Source organism: Boleophthalmus pectinirostris, unplaced genomic scaffold, assembly GCF_026225935.1.
Source record: "Boleophthalmus pectinirostris isolate CB_2022bp ecotype Guang Dong unplaced genomic scaffold, ASM2622593v1 HiC_scaffold_19, whole genome shotgun sequence".
NCBI classification, from domain to species: domain Eukaryota; kingdom Metazoa; phylum Chordata; class Actinopteri; order Gobiiformes; family Gobiidae; genus Boleophthalmus; species Boleophthalmus pectinirostris.
The window spans coordinates 28,325,554-28,353,370 of NW_026571140.1; the positions used below are offsets into that span (position 1 = coordinate 28,325,554).

The following is a 27,817-nucleotide window of genomic DNA, read 5'->3' on the forward strand; positions in this document are numbered from 1 at the left end:
ACACATATTTGAGTATCCCTTTATTACTAGTCTGCTTACATCTCCAAAGCTCAAAATGCTCGGTTCTACCTTGGTAGTTTTCAAATTAAGAGCTGTCTTTCACCTTTTGTTCAGCAGAGAGATCCAGGGCTGAAAATCATCCAAATGTTTCTAGTGAAGGTGCATGGAGTTTAAAAACATAGTGGATACAATCTAACACAGCCTAAATATGCAGAGTTTGTGCGTTAAACATGTGTGAATGAAACAAAAAACAACTCCAGGTCTTTTTCTGATGAGGAAACATTATAACATAGATCAGAAAATAGTTAAATGGGCCCAATCTGTGTATCATTCGTTCATTCGTTTTTCAATATAAAACCAAAAATAAGAAAATGAAAAAAAAAAAAAAACTCTTTTCTTCATTATTTGTCGCCAAAACTAAAATGAACAAACACATAACGACTTAGACTGGGACCAGGCCAGAACTGAGACCAGGACTGAGACCGAGAACAGGACCAGGACTGAGACCGGGACTGACACCAGGACTGATGTCGGGACCGGACCAGGACCAGGCCATGACTGAGACTGGGTCCAGGCTGGGACCAGGCTGGGACCAGGCCGGGACCAGGCCGGGACCAGGCCGGGACCAGGCCGGGACTGAGACTGGGACTGAGACCAGGACTGAAAACGGTTCAGTCCTGGTTCAGTCCGTATGCGGCGCAAAAGTCCGGCGTTGCAGTTTAAGTCACTTGGGAAACGGCTGTTATACATTTTTTCCATTATTCAGTGAAACACAAATGTGTGAAGAATTCCTCAATCATCCAGGTAGAATCCATGGCGAAGAGAAAATTTTTCTCAACAAAGAAGTTATATTTGAATTTCTGGTTTTGAATGTTAATTAATGTTTGTGAAATGAACATAACATTATGAACAACATGCTCATAAGGGCATGTATTCTGAAGAGGAAACAAAATATTAACAACTGCTCTTAGATAAATATGCAAATAATATGTGACCTTTAATTATAAAGACTGAAAACCTTCAAATTACTCACTATATTCAATCACTAAATAGTATTTGCACTGATTATCTTTTTTTTTCTTTTCTTTTTTAAATTAAAACATGCCTTGAAATGACCTTCCAAAATGGAATGGAAAGCATTATTACTGTACAATCCATCTTCAGTATTGGACCAGACTCCCCCACATGGATCCTATATTCAGAAACAGAGACCCCAATACGAGCCCTCCCGTGACACGGTCTAATTGTAGAATACACATCTATGGATCCAGGCCTCTCATTGCTCTTGTACAAACATCCTGCTTAGTTATGCAGCTCTGCACTGGAGCTCCTGCAAATGTGAAATGACAGACTTAGCCAAAGGGGTGACCCACTGGCAGCTCACTGTCACTGGCTTCCCCCTGTGGATTAATTTGTCATGAACATTAGAGATATCATCCTTCAAGTCGCCCAATCAAAGTCACTGGATTGGCACATACGGGGCAGGGGGGATTTGGGAGGGTGGATTCACATGGCTTTGTATATATTAGAATGTGACATAAAGCCTGGAGCTACAGTGTACAGCAAGGCCTTCAAGGTAATGGATACCTGTCGTCCTAATCGCGTCTCAGAAGATATTGTGGGAGGGAGGGGGTGTGGAGGGGGGAGGGGCCGTTGTTAAAGCGAGCCAGTGGTGGGCATCCCTCCGTCTGAGGTCTGAGCAAAAATAGATTGCACCTACACGTCGATTTGTTCTTGGCTTTGTGCACACTGTATAGTTGAAAGGATTTATTTTTGTAAAGGGCTCCTGTAGCTGTGGCTGTAAAGTGAAAATGTAATAAAAACTGTTATAGTCTTTTGTTTGAAATCATAGCGCTGAAGGTAAGCAATACATATAAGGTACATTTGCTGAGATATATTTTATTATTTTTACAGGAACATACATTTATATAATCATGCCTTATCTGACACCAGTCTCGTGTTATTTTTGCTATTTATTTTGAATGTATTATCATTTATACTCTTGTTTTTTATTAGTAGAATATATTGTGATGTGTGAGCTACTGTGTCCAAGTAATTTCCCTTAATTAACCCTTCAAATTAGAGTTCAACTGTTACAAACCAATTACCATGAAACATTATGTAAAGGACAATATTCTGAGGTGTTCTACATGTCTCTCTATGGTGGATTGTTTAGGAGTTACCATAGTGACACAATGCACACATCAGCAAACACTGACAAAAAAGTTTTAAGATTGTATGAAAACTCAAGAAAAAACACTAAATGGATTTAAACAGCACATTTTCAGGAGTCTGTGATGAGTACAAGCGCTCACGGTTCTGCTTAGGTGTTTGATTTTTAATAACAAAGGTGAGAGTGAAAATTGTTGCCTCATGATAACTACTTTGTGACTGTAATTTTGTATGTGTGAGTGACTTATTAAACAGCACAGATCAGCTCATTTGTTGTAGTTCCAACTAAGTAACTCAAAACAAAGCACAGATTCAAGTCTAATAGATCCTGAGCCTACAGTTAACGTCACACCTTAAGGGAATATTGACGACATCAGCTGCAAAATGTCCAATCCAGTTCATTTTTTCTATAGCACATTTCATAAACAAAACAGTTTCCAGAGTGCTGTGCAATACAAATAAAACTTTTCCAATAGAAATATAAAAATAAAGCTCTACTTAATTCCACAAGTCCTCGTTAAGACAATAAAACTAGTAAAATCGAGTAAGAGCAAGAATACATAATAAAAAGAAAAAAAAAACAAAAAACATACAACTAACTAGAAAAGCACTCAGAGAGCGCAGACCTCCGCCAAGGACTACCCCCATTTTTTATATAAATTGCGATAAAATCAGTCTTCTGGATCAGATCCGGATCAGCCTTTGGAATATGAAAGAGGATCCCATTGTCCATCCCTGAGTCAAATTTCATGGGGTTTGGTCAATAATTAACCGAGATATTGAGAAACAAAATTTTTGGCCCCATTTACCACAATGTTAACTCAAATTTCAAAGTGATCCAGAATCCAGGATTTCTTCCGGATCACCCCCAAAATGAAATCAGTTCTTCCTTTTCACATTTCCAACAAATCCTGAAAATTTCATCAAAATCGGTCCATAACTTTTTGAGTTATGTTGCTAAAAGGCAAACAAACAAACAAACAAACGCCGGCAAAAACATAACCTCCTTGGCGGAGGTAATTAAAGGCAAGGAGGACTACACAACTCACACGATGTTAAAAGCCAGAGAATTAAAGTGGGTCTTAAGATGAGACTTAAAACACTCGGATGTGGAGAGGCAGAGTATTCCAGAGCGTAGGGCAGAGTCCTGTACGGGTCCCTTTTTGGAGACCTGCACCTGCCAACACCTGTGCAGTACAGCACCACACCGCCCATTAACCTGTGATTATTTCAAAGTTAAATCCGCATCCCCCCAGACTCATTAACATTCCACCCGTTACCCGTGTCCGTGATAAATCGGAGCACATTAGTCCGACAGCCCAATAGTCCAGGACTAAACCAGGACTGAACTTACGCCTGTCATTAGCGAATTATAAACGTTTACATGCCGCAGCCGCCGACGAGCCAATTGCCAGGGCTACACCAGGACTTAACCAGGTCTAACCCAGGACTTAACCAGGTCTAACCCAGGACTTAACCAGGAGCGCAGTTGCTGAGCTGATTACTTCTACTGATGGTTTTATGTCATAAATACACTGAAGTCACTCTCTCAGCCTGGTCTGCCACCATTCTGGAAAAAAAAACAAAAAAACAGGAAATGACACTTGTTTCCAGGGCAATGGACGTCCTGGATGCATGTCAAGTATTTTTCACCCGTTCGTCATTTTCGTTGATTCACCTGACCTGTCCGTGTGTTATCAATACCCGCATACCCACCCGTAAAATTCCAGAACGTTAAAACTCGCCCATTTCACCAACTATTTTGCGGGTACCCATTAGTACCCCCTGGTTCACAAACCTTTAAAAACAAACAATGATATCTTAAAATCAATCCTAAAACAGACTGGAAGCCAGAGCAATGACACTCAAATTGGAGTAATGTGTATCAGTAGTAAGTATGAGGAGTTACATCTGATTGCATTGTCATTCTACACCCAGCACAGTGACCTTCTCGAGCTCACAAATAGTGCAGTGCAATATTAGAAAGTATGACCACAGCAGAAACTTTGAGCATTTCCCCCCCCTTGTCCCTGTTTCCTGTCCCTTCTGCAGCCCCAGTGCTCCCGGCCTGACTCTCTGTGCTCGGATTTGCTCCCTTTTTGTGGGCTTGACCAGCGCTTGTAATCTGGTTTTACTGAACTCTATGGACCCTACCGTCTTGTTAGCTCCAGCGCAAAGAACAAGTCCATTCATTATATGGAGCCTGATGAATGACTTGGGGAGACAGTAAGGGAAAGCCAAGGTGTAAATGTTCAACCTCTCATAAATCACAGCGACGGCCAAGTCTAGACCTTAACCTACATGTACTCAGGAGTGATGATACCTTTGTATATTACTTACCAGTTGTGTGGAGAAATTGTTTGAGAATAGTGTGGCTCTGTGTTGTAAATTTCCACATGTGAATACAGAGGAGGATTGCTTTTACTGTTGACTATGTGGAGTTTTTTCTGTGTAAAAGTGAGTGAGTCTGTCTTGAGAGTGTCTGATTTTGTGAGAAAATTGTGGTATTTTGAGGACACAACCCACATTAATAGCAAAATATTAACTTCTACATATGACATAAACAATGTTAATTAGTTTCATTATCAATACTGAAATGCAATCAGCAGATATTTTGAAAACATGACTTGACAAAGGTGTAACATTTCAGCTTGCCTAGAATGTTCCTCAGTATGTCATTAAATGTCCTATACTGCAGTGTTTTCCAGATGTTTTTTTTTTTTTTCTGGGGACCCATATTTTAAAAGTCACAAACCTTTGCACCCCAAGTCAATAAACATTATTTGTAAATTACAAAATAAAGGTGGATTTGACCATTATTGAACACTAATGAGGATATTTTATTGTTGAGTGAGTGATCGTGTCTTTCTGAAGAATTACTCAAGATTTAAACAATGAAAAACGGGAATTGAAACAGGAATAAAAGGATCCATAAATCACCTATTTGGACATTAAAAGTACACCATTAGTTTTTCTTTTCAACATTCAATTGAACCAGCAATATCGGAACAAAATAGTCTGTAGAACTGTATATTGTAGACCTAAATGCAGATCGTGACAATTCGACCCCCGAAAATATTTGTTGCGACCCATCTTTGGGACGCAATGCTTTCTCTTACGGTACTTACTGACTACCTCATGATGGTATTTCGCCTTAGATGGAGTTTAGTACCAAAAAGTAACAAGTAACATAAAAAGTTACTTTCCATAGAGTGTAACTAAGTAAAGAAAGAGATCATTTTTTAAAGAAGTAACGAGTAACAAGCAAACATTACATTAATACATTTTTAGAGTAACTTCCCCAACACAGCTCCTTACACAAAATTGACTTTTGTGAGCTTTAAGCCATGTTAAAATGTTATTACCCCCTCAAAAACATAACTGATGTTGTGTTTTGTTTCATTCACACATGTTTGAGTAATCTTTTAATATTTGTCTGGCTACATCTTCAAAGTTCAAAATGCTCTGTTCCATCTTGTGAGTCTACTTTTGTTCAGTAGAGATTGCAAATTCCAGGGCTGAAATTATCGAAATGATTCTAGTGAAGGTGTATGGAGTTTAAAACACACTTCCTGCGTTACAAGTGTTATGTAAGCCCTTTAAACATATTGATCTGCGTGAAGACAAAGCAGGTAACATCACCAGGCCTAGATTGTTGGTTGGATCTGTGCAGATACAGGCCCACTCCCACTAAAAATTGCATGTCTTTCAAGGCTTGGTCACCCGCTTGAATACATGTACTTTAGCAGTCTGAAATTCAATCAGATCGTAAACATGACCTCACCATCTCTCAAAAGGCCGTGCGTCATCTCAGAATGAAATAAACCGAGAGCACATCCTGTATTTTTGCGGATGTTTATTTTGAATCATATAAATTTAAATTCAATCCACAGTATGATACAGTTTTATCGTGGATTCCTGGTTTTGTGCAGCTGTCCGTCCAAGGGAAACTATATACTCAGGGCAGAGCAATTGTGCAACCTTTCCACACTATCTATTTCAAAATGCCATCATACTTGTCAACATAACATCATAGAAAGGTCAGCACCCCAATCTCTCTTTCTCTTGAGGCCACCTGTATCGTGGTAACTAGGTGCAAATTGGAAACTGCTGCTGGTGGACATATAGGCACGACTTGATACTGCATTAAGCACGTCCGGTAAACACTTTAATTAGCTGCTGCTTTATATTTTAACTCTTGAATTAGTTCGGTGGGAGCACACAGACGAAGATAGCCTGCCCATCTGAAATTATTAAATTCATTTGTGACTTATTGTACTCTTAACCTTCCACTAAATGTCAGCACACAATTAGATCACATCAAACTCGGCCTCAAATATGAATAGGTTTGTGACATTTTCAGCGTCATATTTGCGAAAGGTGAAATGCTCATGTCAAGCGTCTCGTGTCAGCTAACATGACTTTTGTTACCTCTTGTTTTTACTATGTTTTGCATTGCGTACTTTTATGGGCATATAGTGCTTTGGTAATCATTACACGAGGCTGGTGATTCCTAGAAGTGTTTGTAGTAAACAATTAACAGCCAACCATATGATGTGTGGACGATATTTTCAAGTTAATCTAGTTCAGTTAATGGAAAGACATGCAAACTCTACATAGGCAATTATAGGTATTGCGGTCTTTTTTGTAATTAATATCCTTAAGGCTGAGAATTTGTCCCATTTAGCCTGAGATTTGCTTCTCCCCGAGTTTGACTTTGTGTTTTCATGTGCGATTTTGAAGCTGCTGTGCTCCTCGTGTGTGGTGTCAGTGTAACTCTGAGACGCTCTGTCAAATTGCAACCACCAAACATCAGCAATGCTACGGTACAGTCAATAAAACTGACGTGCAAGATGCAAACTTAGTAAATAGTGAAAATAATTATTACTCACCTCTTGTAAAGTTGTAAATTTAAACTGCAATATCTCATCCACATTATCCACAGAATCTGTCCTCTGCAAATAATGGCACCAAGTCCACAAACATCACTATTAATCCAGTTTGAAATGCTCTTCTAAGTAAAAATGAGAAAGTAGTTCCTCACATGTGTCTGTTTACATCCACAGTGCACAGATCAAGGTGCAGATTAATGATAGTGACTCTACTTCCTGTGAACTTTATCTCCAACTTTCTGTGCTTTAAACATCATGTATCTGAAGTATTGCACTTTTCACAAATAATAATAACAACACAGTTTTGTCTTGGATCTAAACTAGAAGTGCAGTGCTCTGATCTTTTAAACACTTAAACACTTAACTCAAAGCAAGTGGTTTTACTCTAGACAGAAAACAGCTGACGCTAGTGCACTCATTGGATCGGAGATTTAAACTCTCATAAGATTCTCCTCGTGTCTGTGATGTGCATTTTTTGTTGCATGTTTAAAAATCATTTAAGACCGAAAAATCCTATAGTCTGTGGCGGCCTTTAGTTCATTTCAGTCATTTATGTCATTGTCTCCTCTGTGTCTTGATACAGTTGACAGAAAACCTGATTTTAGAGACTTTAGACACAAAAAGTTTTAGTGTTTACCCAAACATGAGGCTGGAAAATGGAAGATTGCAAAAATGCACGGTAGAAAGCAACAGTTGGTGTAAAATGATTTAAATATGGATTTAGCAGCAATTACATGACACCTCTGCCCAATTTCCAGTCTGCAGGTTTGGTGGCTGTATATTTTTACATATAAATTGAAGAGGTGATTTCTAAACAACATCATGCCCATCTGCATCCCAGTTGCCTCGGAGCCACACAACAATAATTTACAGCTGTCCCAGCAATTGTCATTCTACATTATGTTTTAGGAAAAATCGACATTTGCTGTTGGCAGCATACACTCTTATTATTGATACAATACTGAGGCAGTTAAATGATCCTTGGCAGATGCAGTTATTCAGGAGAAATAATGATTTGCTCACATGTCAGAAGGTTGATGGTTCGATCCCAGGGTTTTGCCATTAGACTGTGGGTGCACAATGGATGCCACAACTGTCTGCCCATAGCAACAGCTTCCACATAAGTTGCTTTTCTCTCTTGAGTAATGAGCTTAATGTGTCTGGACTTCAAAATTATTTATTAAATTATTAAATTAACTTATTCCAAAAAAATGTAAGAATGTGCACACAGTTTTCTATAGTAATACACCATTTTATAGTGGTGTCCAAATGTTCACTCATTGAAAAGTAATGCATTCTGAATTTCCCATAATGCATCTTGAAACAGAGGACAATAATGGCCTCTAGACTGTCATTATAGACCATAATGCTTTGCTGGAGTTGGAGAGGAACAGCAGGACAGTAACGGGTCTTTGAACTGGACTCAATGAAAGCAGAGAACCGCTGTTTTAAAACTCTGCAGATCTGTGATTATGAACACTGGACACATGCTTACAGTCGCTAACACTGGTCACTTATTATAAAGGTGACTTGTGTAACTTCTCTGGGGGAGGGCCTGTCAAATGCTTGTCTCCATGGAGATGTTATTGCTTTGTCTGGAATGTTTCACAGTATGGTATCATCACGGAGACCAAACCATATCAAGTTATAGACCAGATCTGAGGAGAGGCAACCCCATTCACAATCAGAACAGCCAGTTTTTCTAGGTATTTATGAGCTATAAAACCATCTATAATTGAATAAATGCAAGGTATAGATGTTTAATGTCATACTGTGGAACATTCCAGGCACAGCAATAACTTAATTTAAATAACAAGCAGCTGAAGTTGCACAAAAATGTACATACTGCACCATTAACTTGAGAGTTTCGATGATCCATAGCTTCACCTATCAAGCAAAGAGCTGAAGAATCCAGTTTATTTTGATGTATGAGAAATTTCTGTTCCACAAAGAGAGCATGCATCTAGTATTGTAGCACTTAATTATAATGCACTTCTCTGATGCTAGCCTATAGTGGTGTCTGTTAACGCCTCTTAATTAAGAATTATGCCTGTAGCTTGTGGGTTAGTGATAAGCCCAGTAATTACAACCTTTATCAGTAATTCATTAGATCAGTAATTTAATAAAGATAACACTATGCCTATGCCTCAGTATACTATATGACAAAGGTTACACTTTCATATACAGTGTCAGATTTCAGTGTGATTTGATGCTTACAGACAGCTTTACTGATCATTCTGGCTGTAGTGACAGAATAGATTTGACAACACAGACTCAAAATAACTTTTAAGAAGCATAAGACGATGCGTTGGACTGGCAAATGACATGCGAAACTCAATCTTGTCACAACCACTGTACACGAGATGCTGACATTACAGACAGTGCATCTTAAGGCTGTCAGGTTCCTCTAAGACAAATAAGAAAATGGGGGATAGGGGAGGAAATAAAAGTGAAAAATAAAGCTTAGTTGTCAAGATACATTTTCATTGCGGGATTGAATTATTTTTGTTGCCAGGTTTTGAGAACAACTGATCAGTCACGGAGTTGACAGTAAGGGGAATTTTCTGCAAAAACCACCGTATAAGGAGTCAATTATAGAACTGTACAAAAACGATGCCTCCATTGGTGTTCACATGCCCTGGCCTCTCTCGTCTCCTCCCACCCATCTTTCTGTACGTAATGGTCCAGTGCTACCTCCAACTTAATGGGACTCTCCAATTTGCAGGCCTTTCAACTAAAACCAAAAGCTGAGGCGCGCTAGCCGGACCGGGAGCGAATAAAACAGAGAATCAATGCCGAGAAATACAATAGCATTTGGAGCAGGCGGTTAAGGCTCACCATTATTTTGAATTCTTTAATGTGCGGTGAAAATGTGGGTTACTGAAATGTTTTATGATGGTTATGTGTTTATATCGGCCGAGGAGGAGATTTATGCAGTGTGTACCTCTCTAGCAGTGCATTATAATGTGAATATAAAAACACTGGGTATACGCTATCTCGGCCAATGGTTCATTTTAAAAGCAGCTTGAGACTGGCGGCTGAAAGAGATTGTAGCGGCTTTGAGATTTGGCTTGAAAGTTTCCATTCAACCATTCTCATTAGTGCATGATTAAACTCCTCCAGAAACAATCACGGTAATAACATGGAGATGGTTTGAGTGCAACAATGACTATACAAAAAGGTGAAGAGGGTTAATATGTGAGCATAATTTGAAATGTCCATAGCAAATCCAATATTAAATGGTCATGTGACAGACTAAGAACACAGACAAAGAGATGTGTTTCAACCTCTATTCCCTGGGGTGTGTGAAGCTAACTGTAAGCACTGCTCTGTTTGAAGGTTTCACTGCAAAAAGCAACTTCTAGGTAAGTTAAAATGACCTAAATTAAGAACATTTGACTTTATTTGAGCACATTCAAATTGACAAATGAAATTGTCAACAAATGGAATAAGTGCTTATCTTCATTCAAGTAACATTAGATTTTGTTTCTTATTTAAAGTGCAAAGAGTTGTTTTTTCTTTAAGTGTAGCAAGATGTATTTTCATATTTTAACTACAAAACGTCTTGTTCCACTGGTAGGTTTAAGTGAAATGTACTCAAATCATGATAAAACTTTCTTAATTCCAGTCATCTGAACTTGGCTGGATTTTAGTTTTATGTTTTTTCCTTGAGTTTTCAGACGATTTTAAAACTTCTTGCTTGTGTTTGTGTGTATTGTGTCACTGTGTTTACTGATGAATATTCTGACAATACATAGAGATGCATGTAGAACACCCCCATCATCATGTCAGACTCCAAAAAAGACTATTACAAGATTCTAGTGATTTGGCACATAGTAAAATAAAGAAGAATAAAGGCACACATATGCATTTTGTTCATATGAAGATGATCTTGGGACTTAAATAGCAAAGGCATTTAAAATCATTCAGTCTTAGAATACTAGAGCAGTGGTCCCCGGCCCGGGGCTTGTTTGGTACCACAAAAGCACAAACCCCACCTTGCATATGCTCATGCGGGCTGTGTCTCTAAACCAGAACTAAAACCAGAACTACAACCAGAACTAAACCAGAAATAAAACCAAAAATAAACCATGTCTAAACCAGGTCTATACTAGGAGTAAACCAGGTCTAAACTAAACCAGGTCTAAAACTAGGACTAAACCAGGACTAAAACAGGATTTAACCAGGACTAAACCATATCGTGAGGACAGGCCGCTCGCATTGCTTCTTCTATACACACCCCTCCGGTCCGCAAAATATACTGTAAAACCAGTCTGTAGCGCAAACACTTAAACACTTAAATCTATCAGAAAATGACTTAAAAGTAGTGAAATTATCTGTCCATGAAGCAAGATAATTTTACTTGACATGTTATCTTAAAATAAACTGCCTCTAGACTGGAATTAAGCAGTCTCAGAACTATATAGTGCTTTTTTGGACACTCAAAGACGCTTTACAGAGCATTATTCATTCACTCCATACCTGGTGGAGGTTAGGTACCACTGTAGCCACAGCTGCCCTGGGGCAGACTGATGGAAACGAGACTGCCAATCTGCGCCACCGGCCCTTCTGACCACCACCATCACTCACACACACACCACTTTCATAATAGGCAATGAGGCTGAAGTGCCTTGCCTAAGGACACAACAACAGTTTTCTTCCTGTGGCACCTGATTTTCCCAGCGGTCTCCCATCCAAGTACTAACCAGGCCCAGCCCTGCTTAGGGTATGAAATCTGACGGGATCAGGCTTTGACAAGCCGGTATGGCCACAACTAGTAAGTAGATAATAAATCTAAAAACAAGAAAGAATAATCTGATATAAGTTTTAAAATCTTGGCCAGATCAGAGAAATTTGCAGTGTATAGCATCTGAATAGACCATTACTTAAATTGCTTTATCATTGTTAATACAATTTCTTTACTTTTTAGAGCTATCAGACTATAAATCTTAACCCTTTTCTCAGGGAGCAACAGTCCCTTTGAAAATGCCTTTTACTTTGCCAACCGTCTCCCATCGCTTAAACCAGCCTCTGTACCTTTATGCACCTTCTCCCTCAAGCTCTCCCTTTGTTATCTATTCCATCGATGCTCCGAGGACCTTATTTTACATACTGGCCACATACTGTACTGCACCTTCACCTTGATTAATGCCTGGCTCTGAAAACTTTCTTGGGCAATTAGTACCTTTGCGCGCCGCTTCCTGGAGTTGTCTGTGTGTCATTTTGGGGGACGCTCTGAAAGACTTTAACCCTGAGACAGTGCCATGCTGCCTGCGCGGGTGAGCTTCCTCGGTGCCACTTTAATTGGACAGCTGCTCGGCATCAAGATTCATACACACATACCTATTTCCTTGGGTCTGATGGCTCTTTTATTGTGACAAATACGGGGGCAATTTATTGGTCTCCCAGGACAGTAAATAGAAGGTTACATGCAGCAGCGGGGCTTTAATTGCATTGTCAGGCGAAGGTAATGTCTAGCCATGGCAGCTCGGTTGTGTACTGTGCATAAGAAAAACACGGGAATAAACCTGGCACATATACAGCCCACGGTTTACATGCTGTTTCAGGGGGAATAAATGCACCTGTATATAGTAGCGAGCAGGGAGAAGGACGACGCACAGGCAGGACACTGGACAAAAAATTATATTTATAAAAATAAGTGATAACTAAAAAGAAAAAAAAGGTCCAGTTTTGGTTTAGTCCTTGCTTACTCCTCATTTAGTAATAATAATAGATTAGTCCTGGTTTAGTTCTGATTTAGTCATAGTTTAGTCATGGTTTAGTCCTGGTTTAATTCTGGTTCAGTTCTGTTCATAGTTTAGTCTTAGTTTAGTTGTGGTTTAGTTCTGATTTAGTTATAGTTTAGTTCTGGTTTCATCCTGGTTCAATTCTGTTTGTGGTTTAGTCCTGGTTTAGTCCTGATTTAATTCTGATTAAGCCATAGTTTAGTCCTGGTTTAGTCCTGGTTTCATCCTGGTTCAGTTCTGACTGTAGTTTAGTCCTGGTTTAGTCATAGTTTATTTCTGATTTAGTCATAACTTAGTTCTGGTTTAGTTTTGATTTAGTCATATTTCAGTCCTGGTTTAGTCCTGGTTTAGTTCTGATTTAGTTCTGATTTAGTCATAGTTTAGTTCTTGTTTAGTTCTGATTTAGTTCTGATTTAGTCATAGTTTAGTCATGGTTTAGTCCTGGTTTAGTCATAGTTTATTTCTGATTTAGTCATAGTTTAATCCTGGATTAGTCCTGGTTTATTTCTGGTCTATTTCTGATTTAGTCATAACTTAGTCCTGGTTTAGTTCTGATTTAGTCATAGTTTAGTCCTGGTTTAGTCCTGGTTTCATTCTGGTTCAGTTCTGTTCATAGTTTAGTTCTGGTTTAGTGGTTTATTGTGATCAAATTTGTCATTCAAGTTGAGGCACACATGTATGCAATGATTCATAATCACATTAATACAAATGTATAAGGTAAGAAAACTAACAGCTATTGATTAGTAAAAAGAGGAGATGAGAGGCTGAGGAGGCTGGTGGTTTTGTTGCTGCAATGTGAGAAGGACAGAGCAGGGCAGAAACAAGTCAGTAGAACATTAAAGCTGCCAACAAACTTTTCTCTTTTAATTGACTAAATGTTCTACTGACATCCCGGTTATATTGAATGAGGAGATTAAGATCGCAAGGTAAAAGTGCCACGACACAGTCAACTAACAAAGGTCATGTAATTCTCTACCCGGTTGAATCTACACATTTTTTTCAAACTCAAGTAAAAGTACTGTAACTACCCACCTCAGGGGCTTTGTCAAGGTGGTCTTGGTGTAGATGTTTGGTCTCACTCCAGAGCTGACGACACGGGACAGATACAGCTGTTAGCGCGGCGTTTTCTGATAACGCTGTCAGAGCATCAAGTGGATTACTCTAGTTATCTGTCAGTGAGGCTCCACACCATATCTGCTACTTCAGCTTATTACGGCAGGAGACAAGGGGGTGTGAGCCGTGTGTGTGTGTAAGATTTGGGTCGAGCAACACTGAGGTATTAAAATGAAAGGTTAAAGGTGCACAATGTAACTTTTCTGGTAGAGGGTCTCGATGGTACTGCTACTGCTTTGGCATATTTCAAAGTGTGATGTTAAACTTGTTTTTACTCAGTTACAGTTAAGTTTTTAGTTATTAACATACTTTGAAAATATGCTGACTCTGAACAAAGTGGCCACAGATTTGACTTGCTTTAATATATTTTGTATTTTGACCTTCTGATCTTAAAACTTTTTTGGCTCTGTTTGCAAATTCCTTGTGTCACCATGGAAACTGCTGAACAGTTGACCATAGACATACATGAAGAACACCCCCAGTGTGATATCACTGCTAAATATCGATACTTAACTCTGGAACTTCCCAAATAAATACAGAATGTCTGAGTGGAGCAAGCAGGGGGCCGTTATTCTACCTTTAACTTAGACAGAATACACACACACACACCTCCCCCCACCCACACCCACACACACACACACAAACACATCCAGTGTTTGTAGCGGCTCATGTTTCATGTGCTTTGCATGGCACCATCTTCTGTATGTACCTTTCCATGCTAATGCTATGCTAATGATATGTTAATGAGGAATGAAAGGCAGGATTCTTCTCACGTACGACTCTTACGGAGCTCAGCCAATTCTGCACTCTCTAGGAATGAGGAAGTATCTCATGAAAATTTGTATAAGAATATAAAATGTGAAGCCAATATTTTGGCAAAATGATGGAGGGCATTTAAGTATCTGAGCATGTATAATCCATCTGTTATTACTTCAACAACTTGAAGAAGTGGATGGATTTGAACTTTTTACATATTATCGATTGAATGATTCATCTAGTTGCAGTGAAGCAGAGTATCAAAAATGATTCTCTATGGCCTGTAGCCTTATTCACACCACCTTGTTTTGCTGGGATTTGTGGGTGTTCAAAGTTTTTAAAGTGCTCAGGAAGGCAGAAGATGGCCAGGCAAACTCTAAGTGAAAATGACATAATGAGTGCCAGTGAGAAGTGAAAAGTCTAATGCATAACTCTCTAATTGGTGTCTGGTGTGAGGCGCAGGGGCACCACTGGGGATACAGGCAATAAACAGGACAGCAGATGGTTTACTCCAGAGGACAGAGCTGAGCGCACTGCAGACTGGACACAGCTAAAGCTGGAGGGACTGCGAGTGAGACGCTACAGCCACAATTAACTTTACTGAGAGGATTTGCATTTTGTTTATTCTCAATTCAATTAAAGCTCTTGTAGTGCACTTAAAAAAACATGCTATCATTATGTTTCCACATTCAGGAATAAGTTTCATAATTACATTTCATCATCTTTACTCCTGTATTACAAAAGATCATCTCCAAATCTTGAGCTACGCTTGGTCAAGACTAAATGGATGATTTTACCTGTTGTGCATATCTTGAATATTTTCATTGTCTTTATGCATACTATATATCTCTAAAAACAAGTCATAGAAAAGTACATGACATTACTTTGACATACCAATACTTCAGAATGATAATAATTTGAAGTTGTTATTATAAACTGGCATGGTTGATTTAAACCATTATATAAGGGTACATGTAAGGGATGGGCATGATTAGTCCAATAATCGATAACTGATCAGGAGTTGCGGCCCCACAGTCCCTCGTTTTGGCTCTGGCACATCTCCTTAGAGATCAATGTACCACTCAAAGCATCGTTTGCATGCACATCAATGCCCTGGGTATGATCGTTTGTTTTTTTTTTTTTTTTTTTGGAGTATCCCAGTTTCGTCACACTTTTCAGTCTTTCCTCACAACAGAAGCCAAAATAAATAAAGTGACCAACATAAATAAAGTGGGTGAAATGTTAAATAAAGAGCTGCGCTAAACCTGCACACGTATGATCTCTGAAAACATGAACCATCTCCAAGCGATAAACACACAAAACAGACTTACCATCATCATCATCATCATCATCATCATCATCATCATCATCATCATGTCACAGGGAGAACACTCATATTCCACTGAGTCATGTCCTTTAGTCCGACAGAAGCTGACCACATCAGAATACAAGGTGTTCTGTAAAACGTAAACAAATGTGGCAAAGCTGCATTAAACACATTATAATTTCAAACGAGAAATTGAGATTTTTTTATACAGATTAATAGTAATCATGATGATCATTTTAATATAAAAATGTTAATGATTAATCGAAAATCAATTGTTAATTCTCTAGATGATCGATTAAGTAAAGTAAATTGAACCCCCATCCCTAGCACGTGTATACTTCACTCACACAGAGCATCAGAACAGACAGAAGCTGAAGCAGAACAAACTGCAAATAAGAAAGGAACACTCTACCGTATGTTGCTTAATAATGGAAAGTGCATGCTATACCATTGGGATTAACAGTGTTCTTTGCCAGATGAACTATGGGTCGATGTATGGACACCTCAAAAGTGCAAGCAGTCATTTTGCTTTTAAGAAATGCTCCATTGCTTACGTTAGAGTGCAGCTGGTTGATTGTTGTGTACGGCTGTTATGGATGCATTTTATATTCTGTGCAACATTTCATTTAGTTCATAACAGCAAAGGAACAATTAACCATAATTAGTTGTTACGAACTAAGGTGCACTTTCTCATTTAGAAACACAGAATACATATCATACTAATTACTATAATCAACAACCAAAGCTCCCCGACAATACAGTCCGTGCCTCAGTGGTATTTTGATCATGTCTGCCGTTTAAAATGTTTGAGAATGAGACATAGCACATACTGCAATCACATGTTTCTGAATAGGCGTCATTAACAGTGGTGTGTGAGCTGTGCTGTAAGACTGGAAAGGCAACAGACCAAATGCTGGGGTCCATTAAGGATTAGGCGGGCTTACATTAGTGCCAGGTCCCCCGGTACTGCAGCTGTTAATAGTGTTTTAGCTTTGCCAGTTTAGCGAGTGCGAGCTTTATGGGCTCCTGCTCTTTACTTGAGCCAGGTGTGCAAATGAGCCTGGTGGATTTGGAGAGCACCAAAAGTGTTCACAGCTTGACCTGAGTTTTAAGAATATTTGACGGAGTGTTTTAGAGAGGCTTCCCTTAATTGCTTTTAAAGGCTAGCTCTTATTATTATTAGCAGTGTAATATGGTAATAGGATTTTATAGCATTTTCTTGTCTTTTCACTTTGACTAGAAGAGACCTAAGCCTCTTTTCACAGCTGTGATCCTACTTACAGGTAAGTAGGTAGCTGTAGTAAGAATTGACTCTGTAAAAAATGCCCGTGGATGGTCTTGTTTATTTAGATTTTACTGCTTCAGTTCACAAACATTGTAAACATCTAACTCTGGGTTACAAGATTCCACAAATCGGCGACACAGTAGAGCTCTATTACAGTGTTTCCCATAGATTTGGATATTATGATGCCACAAATATTTTTTATTAGAATAATTTAACCTTGTTAAATTTGTGGAGTATAAATGTAGTTTACTGCCTATATTTAGTCTTTGTATCATTGTTCTCAAGATGCGTGCACAATCCCTCAGTCGTCCAGGGAAAAGTCATCAAGTTGCTTCTTCAATTCTGGTCAGATGCTTAGGGACACTGCCTTATATCTGCTCGAAGGGAGGAGCTAACTTACACTGAAACTACTCTAAAACGAATGCAGCTACTTGTTTACAGTTTCTGTTAGTTAGTTAGATCTATTGAACTTGCACCCACACTCAGTCAGATATAAGGCAGTGTCCACCAGCGTCTGGCCAGAACTGAAGAAGCAGGTTGGATGAGCTGCAAAATGTATTGTGACCAAAATAAACTTTTGTCCAGTTGACAAATTGAACTTCTTCTTTTGCCACATCTTATTTATTATTATTATTATTATTATTATTATTATTATTATTATTATTATTATTATTATTATTATTATTATTATTATTATTTATTTATTTATTTATTTTTTTTTACCAGTGTTTCAGCTATTACATTTTTACATCTTGCTTCAGCGATTTTTTTTCTTTCACAAATCCCAGACAAAGTAGTGCAAACGTTAAACATACTGTATCCAGTTTCTTGAAAATTGAAAACAGAATGACTTTTAAATTTATACAGTTTTCAGATTGACTAAAATTATTCCTCATTTCCCTTATGTAATCCAAATATCATAATTCTTCACCACAATGAGTTTAAGCACATTTCATACTGTATTTTTCAGAGGCCTAAGGTGAGTTTTGCCATCATGGTAAAACTAACAACTAGCATGTTAACAGCAACCCTTAACCCTTCTTGATTCTCAGACTATAAAACCACAGTACACAGCAGTCTCATTTTGACCTCAAAAGTTGCTTGGACAATATATTTGTAGTGGGGCAAAGCAATTGTTGCTCAAATACACGGAAAAAGTCTGGTACAGCCGCTTTAATACGGATAGTTTCAGCCTACAGTATCTTTCAAAGAACAGTTTCTCGTGACGACCCTATGCTTAGCTCATCCTTTGGTGTACCCTTGAGCTTACATTTAATCACACACTTAGAGCAGGCCTCACAAGTAAAAACTGTGATGTGAATACCAAGTATGTTTGTCCTTTTTCCAGCTCGGTGACCTTATTCTACAGAGACTATATAATCCAGAGAAATTGTTTTATGTGAAGTCATTTTCATTACAGAATGCCCTGACCGCTGCTGCTGTGTTCCAGGCGTGATTGATTTTTCCTCTGGTCCACGTGCCATTGTCCTCTCCATCCTCGTCTTTCTTCAAGGTATTTTAACCTGTTGACACGTAAGATTAAAATATATCCCCTATAATCCAATTTTCACTAACGCCACAGCCTGTCTAATTCCCCATAAAACAGCTGAGGTGTAAAATAGCCTGGGTGGCAACTCAAGGTAAGTCAACCAGAAATATTAAACGAATTCTTAAGAGAAAACTTTGCTAATGTTCCAAAAAGAGTAATCATTTGTCTCCAGGTGAGCCTAACAAGAAATATTGCCTGCACAAAAATCATTACATTTTGAAAGTGCACCAGTGCCGTGAATGTTTGACTGTATGGCATTTAAATGATCTATCACCATGGAGATGAGCGAGTTTTAACATTGATACTCTGCAGTGTCATCATGCTGGGGGTGCTCGACATGTATGTACAGTATGTGCATGTTTATCTGTTGCCATGGTGACACAATGCACACATGAGCAAACACAGCCAAAAAAGTTTTAAGATAGTCTGAAAGCTCAAGAAAAAAACACAAAATTGATTTAAACACATTTTCAGTAACTTGTTTAAGTGCAAACTAGCTTTGGGACTGTAATGTTATTTGAGAGGGGCTAGTTTAACAGCACAAATCAGCTCACCTTTCTGCTCAGATTGTGTTAAAATAAAGCTCAGATTAAAGTCTAACACGCCTCAGACTGAGCATTGCCTACGGTCACTGTCATTTGGTTAATGGGCAAACACCATAACAGTTGCTTCTTTAGGCTGCCAGACAATGGGGAGAATGTAGTTCAAATTAAATACATTTTGAAACTACAATAATTTCCAAACTATAAGCCTGATCGATACAACTAGCCCTGCCCCCGTGAGAGCCTGAAATCTGTTTGAAATCCTACAAGACACTGACATGATACCAGACAGGATAGTGGCTCTTTCTGCAGGAGACATGCACAGTAGAGCGCCAAGTGAAGTAGTCTAATAATCCTGTAGTGATACTGTTGTTTCACTGCTGTGTTACAGGCACTGTTCGGGAAAAGCATGTATTTGTATTCAACATTATTTTATTTTATTTTATTTTTATCTTTCTGTGTAAATATCTCAAGTTACAACGTGGGCACCTGCAACTTATATATATATGTACAATTTGTTTTTCTTGTAAAAATTACTTGATGTGACTTATAATCAAGTGCACTCAGTAGTCTGGAAATTACAGTAAATATAAAGTCAATAAACAGTGCAAATATAGCCATCATATGCTTAAGTTTGTTCAGTAAGACACTCCATTTTATTTATGATTTTATGATGATCACCTTATAGAAATGAAGTTTAAATCCATTCACGATCAGACATGTTCATATTGGCTACAAATAAAACTGAACTGAAACACACTCAAGAATTATTTTTGCATATGTGCTGCCTTAACATTATGCTGACATAAACAAAATTAAATATTCATAGTCCAGCCAAAAAAGTTAGTTGTATGTTCAAATAAATGTATGCACACAAAGTAAACAGTCCATGTAGTACTTCTTCAGGGGCAGACATTTCTTTTAAAGGCAGGTTTTCTATTTGTTGGGCTGTAACCTGCTTAAGCATGCAGGCTCCAGCCACAGCGCGCTCCTTTGTCTCATTAGAGGCCGAGACAGAAAGAAGTACGACTCTGAAATATCTGCCCTTGCCTCGACTCAGCGGCACAATGAGAGACGGCCATATTGAAATCCTTGCTCACGATTGATTTTCTGTATCAAACATCAGCGGGGGACAGGGGACGTGCTCCAACAAGCCACTGCATTTGTTTAAGCAATCGTCATTGAACAAGCGCCAACTAAAGTGCTTTACTTTCTTTACATTTTTTCCATTACATTGTTTTATAGACATACGGGAAAAGAGACATAGCTGCAGTTTAATGAGATGGGATGAATATTGCTTCTTAAAATTCACAGAGATAAATTCATGTTTTGTATGCACTGCACTAGTTACATACAAAGTAACAGTCACACCTCAAGTAAAATTTCTATGCAACAACATTAAACTAGCTAAGCAGTCTTTTCCATTGATTTGCAATGCCTGACTGAATTGTAAATTGTTAAAACAAAAAAAAAGCAAGCATTTTATTTTGTTTGATATTACAGGACCACTCAGTCAAAAGAAAGATGTCAACTACTTTAATACCAGCATGAAAATGGCAGCATAAAAAGTCACATTTACTGGTGCCATTGTATGAATATGATGGGGAAGCGGGGGGCAAATGTGCCCAGTATGAGCTCAAAAAAAAATCACTGAATCTGATTGAATGGGAAAAACACATTCTCATTACAGAAGAGAGCTACACTATGATCTCCCAGTGTGCTAGTTATGCTTTGACCCATGTTTCTCCATCAGCTCCAATCTGAATACTCTTCAGCGCTACAGACCAGTGCTGGTGCATTCATATAGAAGATATAGATTCTCAGCAGTAGGCCACTTCTCTTTGTTCTGTGTTCAGCAGTGTAAACCTAAAACAAACCATCACGGCTGTTCCCATGTTTAGTACTATTCACATTGCACTCTTGTATACAATATGGTGTAGTATAGTGGAGTTATTAATTGTATGTACATGTGAATGAAACATGCAGTCAACATGTTTATAACAGATATCAGTAAACGCATGTAAAACACATGTTTATGCCCAAGTGAAAATGTTACAGAATCTGTGGAACTGCTGTGTTGTGCATTGCCACGGTGACGCAGCAAAAGGAGCAGATGCCGCTGAATGTAAATCTGTAAACTTTGAAGTGTGGCAGGAAGTGAATGCGAGTGCAGTTGTAATAAATAGGATGCATGGTTTTCTTTGAAGGCTCTCCAGATGTCTTTTTATATCAATCTTACATTGGTTTAGAGGTAGCCCCTCTTTCATGTCAAAACCTCATAGCAAAAAGGCCACGGCTCCAGCATTCATTATGGATAGCTCTTGAGAACATCCCCATGAATAAAATAGTAGGCTACACTTGAGGAAAACTTGAAATACACTTGTGTTTGACTTGTAGCACCTGCACCTGTGGCCCACTAATCTAGATGTTATTTGAGTTAAAAACACAAGCTGCTGTAAGATAAACTACTGTGAACTCTCACCAAGGCCATGATATCACTGTGTTTTCAAGGGCATCTCTACTTATTTTGAGTAATTTTTTTTGATATAGAGCTTGATTTATTCAATTTATTTTTAACTATGTAACAATCCAAATAACTATCATTCCTGCATGCATTACTCCCATTAAAAATATAAGACACACAAGGCAAAACAGAAGACAGATTTCCCTTCAGGAACAATAAAGAGCTAGTTGGATTCATCAGCCGGTTTCACTTCATGGAAACTGTCTGACCTCGCAGCATTAGGATTCGTTCGCTCAACGGTAGACAGATATATATATTTTTTATTTAACAAATCGTTGCTATTTGGTCGTGACATATGTAATCCACTGCTAACTGGGCTAACTGGTATATTAAGCTTTTCCCAAAGCCCATAGGAAGAAATTATGTTTTTCCCCTTGATAAAATTCATCAAAAAATCTCTTTGTTCCAGCTTTAAATCCTTGATCTCGGGAATCGTTGCCAACACAGAATGTAAGACTCTTCTCTGATTTGTTGGTGCCTGGACTCACACTTCCGGGGTTCTTGCAAACCGTCGAGTGTATTCCGACCCTGACCTAGTTGCTGGAGAGAAATGAAATTGAGCGGAGGCACTAGGTGTCACCAGCCCGGCTAATAAAGAGCAGCCCTCGATCTCAACACTGATGCTACAGGACATCAGATCTGACTCAGAGTTGAACACAGCTATATTACCCTGTCAATCACAAAATAAATGCCATTTGGGATTTTGTAATTTCATTATTTTCGGTGAACCTCCTCTCATCACCTCCACATGCTCCGTGCCTAATAAGCCTAATACATATGGTTTTGCTTCTTCTAACCTCTGAATAAGTCCAATAATAGCTCAACAGATGGCTGCAGTAAACAAGGGCCACTGCTTTGCCTCCTCCCCGGAGTCAGAGGCAACAGTGATGAATCGCCGCTCCGGTCTGTGTCTGTTCGACCTATTTTGTCCTCAATTGACAAAAATTCCAGTTTTGTTTTTAAGCTACATCTATCATTGACTTCACATGACCTCAGAGTGCTTTATCCCAGCAGTAGAGATGGATTCTGCATTGATTACTGCTCAATGGAGATCCCCCAGTCTTCTTTAACACACGGGGAGGTACTGTTACATGCCAGCCCATTTTTAATTCAGGCTGCGTAGTTGTCGCAACAGGCAGCGAGTGCTTAGACACACACACACACATGTTGCTTTAGTGATAACTGTAAGAGAGAGAAATGTGGTAAACACTGCTTGACGCCGTCTTGTTTTATGTGGTGGACAAATAGAAGGCAAAGTGACAGCGCTGACGATCCACTGAGGACTATTTGTGTTTTACATATAAAACCCACCGGGGAATCCACTTATATCCACAAACACATCTGGGTCTAAATGCACATGCCAGGCCCACGTATATAGCATTATGTAGTCGGTTAATAGTGTCCTTTTTATTCAACAAAGCGCCGCGCAGCTCATCTAAACGGCTAACAGCAGGTGGTCAGTGCATGAGCCACAGCCGTGACTCTGCTCGCATAAAGAAAGGTAAAGGAAGCATTAGGAATACACATAGGGCTAGTTAGACTGACAATTATGGGGAAAAAAAACCTAGACGATATAAAATTACAAAACCATTATAGGAAAATTGGAGTATTTGAGGTTTCAGACATATGGTTCTTTTAATTAAGAGCTAAAAGGGCCCATATTACGCTATTTTTAGTCTTTGTTATAATGTTTCCTCATCAAAAACATACCTGTTTTTTTTTTTTTTTTCCTTCACACATGTTTAACACACAAATTCTGCATAGTTAGATTAATCTCTCACAAGAAAAACACACATGTGGTAATACATGATTTGCTCCATTGTGTTTTTAAACTCTTTACACCATTGCTTTTATCATTTGGATGATTTCAGCCCTGGAATTGCCACTGAACTAAAGGTAAGAGGAGCTGTTGAACTTGAAAACTACCAATTCATGACATCACAAATTTAAACAGTGTATTTTGAGCTTTGGAGATGTAGACAGACTAAAAAGAAAGAGTTACTCGAGCATGTGAGAATGAAACAAAACACAAGTCCAAGTATGTTTTTGATGAGGTTACATTATAATATGGCTTAAAGTACCGTACTTTTCAGATTTATACTCCAGTGCGACTTATATCTTAAAATTTTCACACTGACAGCCATGAGAGGGCGCTTTAGGCTTGTGTGTCAGTATCTGCTACACCGATTACTCCTGTACCACTGTCACGTCACTCTACTGCACATGTCTCCTGCAGAAAGAGCCTCTGTCCTGTCTGTATCATGTTAGTCGATCGCACGATTACTTCTGTACCACTGAAAATTGTGACTTCAGTGACAACCGAAACCATCCTGGTGAGATTCAGAAAGGCCGGAATAATTCTAACTGGGACTGATGCTGAGTCTGACGACAGATACGCAGAAGAGGAAGTGGTCTTCTGTTTACCTCCAGAGGCTGCAGAGTTGCTCAAAAGTGACACCGAGGATGAAGAATTCAAAGGATTTAGTGATATGGAGAGAGATGGAGTTTGGTAAACTTGTTAACTTTTGTTGTTTATGATATAGGTCTCTGAATAACTTTTCATACTTTACGTTACGTTATGTTATGCCTGTTGTTTTCTGTTCTATTGTTATTACTGTAACTTACCTTTTAAGATGAAAAGTCAGTTCCTTGTCTCTGATTTTATAAAATAAGTTTCTCCCAAAAAGTGTAACTTATAGTCCAGTGCGATTTATATATGTTTTTTTTTCTTCTTCATTATGCATTTTTTGGCTGGTGCAACTTATACTCCGGAGCGACTTATAGTCCAAAAAATAGGATAATAAAGGACTTATAAACAGCACTCGCTTAGGGACTATAAACAGACATGTTAAGTGACAAAAAGACAGGACAAACCTTTCTGAATTAGGACTATGAACTCTCACTTTATGAAGTCTAAGGAGAACTGTGGTAATTGGAAGCATCCAGGAGAGAAAGGGTAATTATTTTATTTCTTTTGAAGGTGGAAAAAGCTAGATCCGAGTGTTTGCTGATGTAAACCGGTGACAATCCTTTCAGTATTTTAAGGAGATGAAACAAAGCATCTTAAAATCAATTGACTTTGGTGCCCAGTGAGGGGGAAAGATCCTGCTCCTCTTTCTTTCTTTTTAATGAGCCTTTTCACTGTAATATTTCGAACTGATAGAGAGACAAACATACTGTGTGCTGTTCACAGAAATGTAGATCCTTCAATCGATTCAATGTTTTTAGCTCAAATCCCAAATGCATTATGTTGTATACACCAAACTCTCATTGTAATAACAGAAAGGAGTCTTCTTTTCATCAGATATCCCACAGGCTTAAAACCATACAGGAAAAAAATTCAATTGACCACCCAATTTTTGCAGCCGTGTGGTCAGTATGACATGGGGTATATAGATTTTTAGCGTGTTTGTTGTTGTTTTAATAGGGCCCGGTGGGATGCAAAATTCATATTCATGACCGAATATCAAAAAAGAGTCTAAAATAGAGCAAGCAAAGGCGAAACCGGAAAAAGCCGCCACTGACTGACTTTTTTGTAGCCCTATCTTGAATAACGTTAACTTCAAACAGAACTTGACCTGCATGCGTCTCCACACCACATCATTATTTCGAAATTTGATTAACCGCCTCAAAAACAAACATGAAATAAGCAATTCTGGAGTGAAAACAACTTTGAAATACGTCCCGAGTAAACCTGTGGGCAGCATTAAAGTCATTTGTGGCGTCGGTCACATGCAACAGTCAGGGAAATAGAAAAGCACAACAAAAATCATATGTTCTTATTTTTATAGGCATGGACAAAGGTTACAGACTTTTATTTTCTTTAGTGTTATGTCATCATCATGTCACTAAAGCGAAAAAAAAAACAAACCAAAACAACCAATTACCGAATAAAGGTCCATATTGCACTATTTTCGAGAATGAGCAAGCAAAGGCGAAGCTGAAGAAAGCCACTACTGACTGACTTTTTTGTAGCTGTGTCTTGAATAACGTTAACTTCAAACAGAACTTGACCTGCATGCGTCTCGACACCACATCATTATTTAGAAATTTGATTAACCGCCTCAAAAACAAACATGAAATAAGCAATTTTGGACTGAAAACAACTTTGAAATATGATTTGGCAACGAGGATCGCATCTCAACAGGGGATCACTCAGAAAACACATAACTCATTCGATCAACTTTGACATTTGAACATGTTTTTGCCGATGTTAACGCAACGTAATTGTTTTTGTTCATTTTTATCTCATTTCTTTTGGTGAAATATTCAGTATTTGACGCGGCAGGAGCATTCAGGCGCACAGGACCCCATCGGGAGCTAATATCCGAGTCAGCAGTTCTCAAAGTGTAATGACGGAATGCTCTAAAATGATCCCTCCTGACTGTCTCCCACTGTGAGTCAATGACATAACTGACAAAGCTATTACTGCAGACAAATGTTGCAGGCGAAAACACAACAGGAAGTGGAGGCTGGAATAAAATCTACATCCCTCTGTTCAGTGTCTCTCACTGTGGTTTACTTTTGCTTATGTTGTCTATTTTGATTTTATTGGTTGGTGCCCGTAGTGGTGAAGGTAACATCAAATTCTGTTCAACAAAGTATAACATTTTAAAGGTGCAGCATTAGTTGGAGGTCTGTCTCCTGCTTGTTTCTATGGATGTAACTGCTTTGCCCAAAATGGCGGTTTTATAGCTCATAAATACACTGTAAAGTTCAAAAAGCACATTAAGTCAATTAAACTAAGGTCAACTTGAATGAGACAAGTAACTTCAACATTGACGTATTATTGCTAAGAGTCCAGCTCAATTTCCCAGTCTGTGTTTCGGTCCTTTTGCTACCTCAGCTGCCACTCATCCCCTGATCATCCCAGGGCGTCTCTATGTTCTCCTTCTGTTCATCCAGTTTGTGCTAGATTACACCTTTACATCTGTTTTGTTTCTTCCACCATTTTTGGAGACCTAAGTGCCTTGGTTGAGTTGACATGGAATGACTGAGCTATAGTATCTTATTGTTGCACGTTACCATGTGTTTGAACTTAAACCGAACAGAAGTTTATGTTATGTTTGTTTAGTTTTTTTTTAAGGGGAAATAAATATTCCAATCCTTATGTACCTCTAAATAACATTTTGTAGAATAAAACCTGTTTTATATAAGTAACATTTACTTGCTCAGTTCAAGGCAATCGATTTCCATGGTTTTACCAAGTAAGATGAATTACTCTTAAAGTAAAAGTTACTTTAAGGCAATCAGTTTCCAAGTTTTTTTGTTTGTTTGTTTGTTTTGTTTTTGTTTTTTCAAGTAAGATTAACTTACTCTTAAAGTAAAGGTCACTACATATTTCAGTTTTGAGGAACTGACTGATTAATTGGCACAGCTTCACAACATATTTTCAATGAAAACTGATTAAAAATGAAAACTAAAGTACACTTAACTTGCTGTGCCTATTAAAGAGGAATGTACTGTACAGTACACTGAGGAATTACTTGTAAGCTCAGCTTTAGATTCATAGTCCATCTTAGTCAAAGTTTTTCAAGGCAGTCGGTTTCCTAGGTTTTTTCAATGTAAGGTTAACTTATTCGATTTTACAGAGTACCTAGAAAAACAGGCATTCTGACTGTGAGCAGGGTAGCCTTTCCACAGATCTGACCTGTAATTTGGTCTGGTTTAATGTTACACTGTGAAACATTTCAGACAAAGTAATAACATCTCCATGAAGCAAATGAAGAAAAGCATTTGACGGACCCTCCCCCAGAAAAGTTACACAATGCACCTTTAAATAAGAATCCTTGGGGGAAAAGAATCTCAGATATTTGCGTCAATCTGAATTGGAGGAGTATTATTGTACAACAAGCCCAAATTATAAAAAAAAAATAATAATAATAAAAAAATAACTTGATCTTAAAATGT

General features: G+C 38.4%; 1 pseudogene; it reads right to left on the reverse strand.

Moving 5' to 3' along the window:
- Window positions 1-11,722: 11,722 nt before the first annotated feature.
- LOC129409305 (5S ribosomal RNA) lies at window positions 11,723-11,840 on the reverse strand (annotated as a pseudogene).
- Window positions 11,841-27,817: the final 15,977 nt, after the last annotated feature.